This window comes from Pyrus communis, chromosome 9, assembly GCF_963583255.1.
Source record: "Pyrus communis chromosome 9, drPyrComm1.1, whole genome shotgun sequence".
Classification (NCBI taxonomy): domain Eukaryota; kingdom Viridiplantae; phylum Streptophyta; class Magnoliopsida; order Rosales; family Rosaceae; genus Pyrus; species Pyrus communis.
The window spans coordinates 11,543,028-11,548,980 of NC_084811.1; the positions used below are offsets into that span (position 1 = coordinate 11,543,028).

At 38.6% G+C, this 5,953-nt stretch overlaps 1 long non-coding RNA gene across 1 annotated transcript; it reads right to left on the reverse strand.

The window, feature by feature from the left end:
• Positions 1-404: 404 nt before the first annotated feature.
• LOC137744055 (uncharacterized) lies at positions 405-2,537 on the reverse strand. Its single transcript, XR_011069579.1, has 3 exons — positions 2,264-2,537; positions 1,322-1,678; positions 405-544 (listed from the first exon to the last, which is right to left on the reverse strand). It is a non-coding gene; the product is annotated as an uncharacterized lncRNA (long non-coding RNA).
• Between the last annotated feature and the right edge of the window lie 3,416 nt (positions 2,538-5,953).

Here is a 5,953-nt window from a genome sequence, read left to right on the forward strand (position 1 = left end):
AAGTCACTACAAAATATATGAGCACTGCACACAACAAAGAGTACCAACGTATGTGCCCATAGACCAATAGCAACAATGCAGCAACTATATTTGTATATGCACCCTCAATGGGCATTACCTTTGCTAAAATGGCACAATAGACTGTTTGGTGCTCAAAGAGTTGAGCACATATAAGGATTTTTTGTGCCCCAGTTCTGACAAAGTTGTCAGATGACTGCTGCCACCCATGTTAGCACATTTATTGTTATTGTGCCCAATATGTCAACTATTTAAAAATAAAAAAATAAAAACCGAAATCACCTACAAATCTTTAGGCTAAACAAAAAATTATTTTTTTCATATTCTGATTGTTGAGAAAAAAAAATGTAAGTGATAATTCAGTGGAAAAACACATACACATACATATAAAAGGAAACACCAAAAACAAACGGTGAATCTCCAATGGGAGTTCAGAATTTGCAAGTTGATAGGCAGCTTGAGCACCAGGTATATCCCCACTTCGCTCTTTGAATCAAGCAGCAAAAAAGTGAATCTCCGGTTGTCTCTGTAATTTCAAGACAAACAGGTCAAATATGCAACGTTACCAGGAAAAAGAAACGTTACTCAACAGAATGATAACATAAAGAAGGCATGTTCCCAAAATTTTGTTCAGTTATGAGCAATATCTCCAATTCAACACATGACTAAACTAAATCAGCATATGATAATATACCACTAACTTCAATACAAGGAGCACGAGTGCATCCCGTATGAAAGGCTGGTAGTAATGTCGCATAAAGTTATGTATCTGTAATTCTGTATCTAGCGTAGGGTAAAAAAAGAAATAGAAATTTCCTGTTCTTCAACTGGAAGAGGCAAGGTTTACAAACATAACACACAGGGGAAAGATAGAGAGAAGAAAATGCCATGGATGATTGTTTGATCATATTCTGTATCTGCCCAGCTCACTTTGAGGGTTCAATGGTCAATAATCTACAATAGTTTCAATACTTTAAAATCTAAGTTCATAATCATGTTTGTGACTGCTGTGCTGTGACAGGTTATATATACAGCATTCTCAGTTCAAATTGCCTCAAAGAAACCAAATTGTCCGGTGATAAATGAGAGTTTGAAATACTTAGCCTCAAAGAAACCAAATCGAAGGCCCACGCTTTAGTCTCAGTTCAAATTCCCGTTATAAAAGTTGCTTCATCCAACAATTTAGCCAATAAAGCATAGTGCAGCAAATATTACTCGGCTGTCAGTTAATGCATAAAAAGCAGGGCAACTAAAAACTTCAAGCCATAAATCAAAAAAACGAAATCAAATTCACTAAAAATACCTTGCTCAAGTCGTCTTCCCTCTCTATAAAGTCTAGGCAGCTGGTCCAATTTTCAAGCTCTACAGAATTGAGAGGCCGCACGTGAAAGTAGGGCCTCCTAATAGCTGTTTCAAAACTAATGATCTTAGAATCGAACTCTTTAGCTTTCTTATACACCTCTTCTCTAATGGTGATATACTTCTCCAATTCCTCTGCTTCTGTTAAGCCAGCACTTACATGTTTAGAAAATTGTTTTGCACCATCAGATTGAACATCTTCCCCATTTACTTTGTCAATACCCTCTGAATGTGCACCTCCTGCTGCTGAAGCTTCTTCAGCAGTCCTCAATTTTGAGAGTGGCCGACTTCCAGCTAACTCCTTAAAGTTGTTGGCACCAGGAATATACAAACAAATTTCAATACCATGCAAGTAAAGGTGCACTATCCACATAAGTGTTCACGCACATAGAGAAATTGCAGTAAACATACAATATTGCGAATTTCGTATAATTTTATGAGAACCACAAATCAGACACAAATATATACTTGTAAGTTATAACCAAACATTATGAGGGGCATTCTTAACTTGATGGCATATAGAATATATTTGTACTATATATGAACACTTCGAATTTACAGGTTACCCACATGCACAGCACATTCATCAACTACCGTCATGCATTCCAGGACAACGAAGTGGAACCATGCACCCCAAACGAAAATAAGACAATTAACTACTTGAAGTTTAAACGGGTAAAACGAATGTGAATCTTTTCATAAGCTCTTCCATAAACTTCCAGAAGCTACTTGTGATACTCGGATGAATTTAAGCAAAAAAAAAAAAAAAAATTCCAATCTTTGACATGCATACCAAAAAAATCCATACGTGGGTGGGCCTAATTTGAAATTTGAAATCTAGAATAGACCCCAAAACTAAAAGTGTTTATTTTGGAAAAGAACTTACAGTGGAGGACAGCCCACAAGGAGAGGATCATTTTTACCTCTTGGGTCAAGGTCCAATTCCGGCAGGTTTGGTCGAAAATTTGTTGGAAAATTGACGAAATTCGGCTACGAATTTGTAGAAACTAACTTGGGGGTTAGAAAGAGGATGTAAGAGGATTCTGGAGGTTTAATTTGATGGTCGTGTTAGCACCAAAGACTCAGCAACCCTTTCTCAACCTGCAAGTTACCAGATAGCAATGGAGGAAGAGAAGGGAAGAGACAGAGAGAGAGAAATGTTTTTGTAATTTTGTATTGAATGTTTCCAAAATATCTATCCTGCTCAACCCCACCAAAGTGAATACATATATGATTCCACTAACACCAAATGCCAACTGGCCATACGACTACCACAACTTGATTACTACTTATTACATTACTATTAAGCTACTAATTGCAAACAGATAACCACAATCGTAACATTGCCCACTCCTTCAGATAAACCTTGTCCACAAGGTTGTGATCACAGAGGAAAATCTGGGAATTTCTCAGCCAACTCATCATAATCTTCCCATGTAGCATCTTCTTCCTTGATGCCCTTCCAGTACACAAACAGCTGCACTCCCGCCCCTTTACCTTTTTTGTAAACTCGCATTTGCAGAATTGACATTGGATCTAGAGACTTCAACCCATCTTCTGTCACCACTAGTAGAACTGCTAAAGGACTAACCCCTGGGCCCAAATGCTTCTTCAAACAGCTAACATGGAAGACAGGATGTATCTTGGAATCTGTAGGAAGCTTAAGTTTGTAAGTTACACTCCCAATCCTCTCCAAAATATCATAGGGGCCATAAAACCTGGGATGTAACTTATGATAAGCATGTGCAGCCAATGATTGCAATTGATAAGGTACCAATTTCAAATAAACCAAGTCTCCAACTTCAAACACTTTTTCCCTTCTGTGCTTATCAGCTTAAGCTTTCATTCTATTTTGAGCCACCAACAGATTAGTCTTGAGCATAGCTAATAAATTATCCCTAGCCAACAATCCTTGCTCCACTATATCTAGCTTGGCAGTGCCTTTTTCATAAGAAGCAATATGTAGAGGGGGAAATCCATAAACAACTTCAAAGGGAGAGAACTTGGATGAACTGTGAACCGAAGAATTATAACTCCATTCAGCCTATGGGAGCCAATAGAGCCACTTTTTGGGTTGGCAACTTGTGAAGCACCTAAGATAGGTTTCCAAGCCTCGATTAACCACCTCAATCTGTCCATCACTCTGAGGATGGTATCCTGAACTCATACACAGCTTAGACCCACTTAGTTTGAAAAATTCTTTCTAAAAAGTACTAAGGAATACAGTGTCTCTATCACTCACTATAGTTACTGGCATGTCATTCAGCTTGAACACATTTTCTACAAACTCCTGAGCTACTATAGTTGCGGTGTAAGGGTGTCCAAGAGTAATGAAGTGAGCATATTTTGATAACCTATCCACAACCACCAGAATAACAAACTTGCCTTTGCAGTTGGGTAAGCCACTAATAAAATCCATACTAATGTCCCTCCACACATGTTCAGGTATTGGTAGTGGCTGGAGTAAACCTGGTGGTGACAAGGTCTCATACTTATTCTGTTGGCACACCTTGCATTCAGCTACCCAAGACTTAATGTCTTTTTTCATTCCAACCCAATAAAAACTTCTTTTCAATTTGTGGTAGGTTTTTTTAACACATTCATGGCCGACCATAGTAGTGCAATGATGCTCTTCAAAAATCTTGTGTCTCCAAGTTGAATCAGGACCAATCACAATCCTATTTTTATATTTTAAGAACCCATTATCGATGTGGAACTTTGATAAATGGGTAGTGATAGTGTTGCCATGGATGGCAACCCTCAGTTCTTCCTTCTTTTGCTTTACCCACTCATCTTTTTCCAATTGTCTTCTCAAATCATCCAACCACCCAAAGTAAGGGTATGTGATAATGACACATTCCACTAACTCTTCACTGTGGGTTGTAGGCAATGTAGGGGCACTAGGTACCCTTGATAAAGCATCTACCACCACATTTTCCACACCTTGTTTATATTGGATCTCATAATCATATCCCAATAGCTTTGAAACCCACTTTTGTTGAAATGGAGTAGTAGCTCTTTGATTTAAAAAATATTTCAGACTATTTTGATCTGTTTTGATGATGAAGTGTTGCCCCTGGAAGTAATTTTGCTATTTCTTGATAGCATGCACCACAACTATGAGTTCTCTTTCATAAGTGGACAGAGCCTGGTTCTTGGGGCCCAAAGCTTTTCTGGAGAAAGCAATGGGCTTTCCTTGTTGCTGTAAGACTGCTCCTATCCCATTTGCAGAAGCATCACATTCTATAACAAATGGAATCGAGAAATCAAGAAGAGATAACACCTTGGGAGATATCATGACCTTTTTTAATTCTTGAAAAGCTGACTCTGCTGCCTCAGACCATATGAACCCATCTTTTTTAGTGAGTTGGTACAGAGGCTAACAAATCTTGCCATAGTTTTGTACAAACTTTCTGTAATAACTTGTCAACCCGAAAAAACCCCTCAGCTCCTTCACATTCCTAGGGACTGGCCAATTCAAAATCGCTTGGATCTTAGTGAGATCAGCTGCCACTCCATCACTTGAAACTATGTGACCCAAATATTCAACTTGTGGTTGACCAAAAGAGCATTTAGACTTCTTGACATATAATTGGTGTTGGAACAACAACTCCAAAGTCTGGTGCAGATGAGATAGGTGTTCCTCCCATGTTTGACTGTAGACTAATATGTCATCAAAGAATACCAATATAAATTTCCTGAGATAGGGTTTAAAAATGTCATTCATCAAGCTTTGAAAACTTGCTGAGGCATTGGTAAGGCCAAATGGCATCACCAAAAATTCATAGTGTCCCTCATGGGTCCTAAATGCAGTTTTCTCCACATCCTCTACATGCATTCGAATCTAATGATAACTCGATCTTAAATCCAGTTTGGAGAAGTACCTAGCCCCAAATAGCTCATCCAACAGGTCATCTATGAGTGGGATAGGATATTTATCTTTGATGGTGATGCCATTCAACTCCCTGTAATCCATACATAATCTCCAAATGCCTTCCTTCTTCTTAACCAGTAAAACAGGAAAGGAAAAGGGACTACGGCTAGGTCTGATAAAACCCAAGTGTAGCAATTCCTGGATTGCTTTTTAAATTTCAGCTTTTTATATAGGTCCATAATGATAAGACCGGATATTGGGGGCTTTTGCTCCTAAAAGCAATGGAATCCTATGGTCATGAGTCCGTGAAGGAGGTAATGTGGAAGGAATAGTAAAAACCACCTCAAATTTGTTCAAAATCGTGTGCAGTTCATTGTATTGGGAAGGAGTGAGCTCAAATGTGTCACTTGTTTCAACCTCCAAAGAATATAATAATATTCCCAAGTTTGAAATGGAGCACCCTTTACTGATGTGATGCACCGAAATATCTTGTATGGGAGACTGTGAAGGTGCACAATGAGTCAATTTAAATTGCTGGGATCCCACTTGAAACTCCATAGTCAGATTTTGGAAATCCCACAAGACTGGACTTCCTGTGGCTAGCCACTGGACCCCTAGGACAACATCACAACCCCCAAGAGGTAAAATAAACAGATCACTGTAGCAATTATATTGTCCCACTATCAACTGCACTTGTTTGCA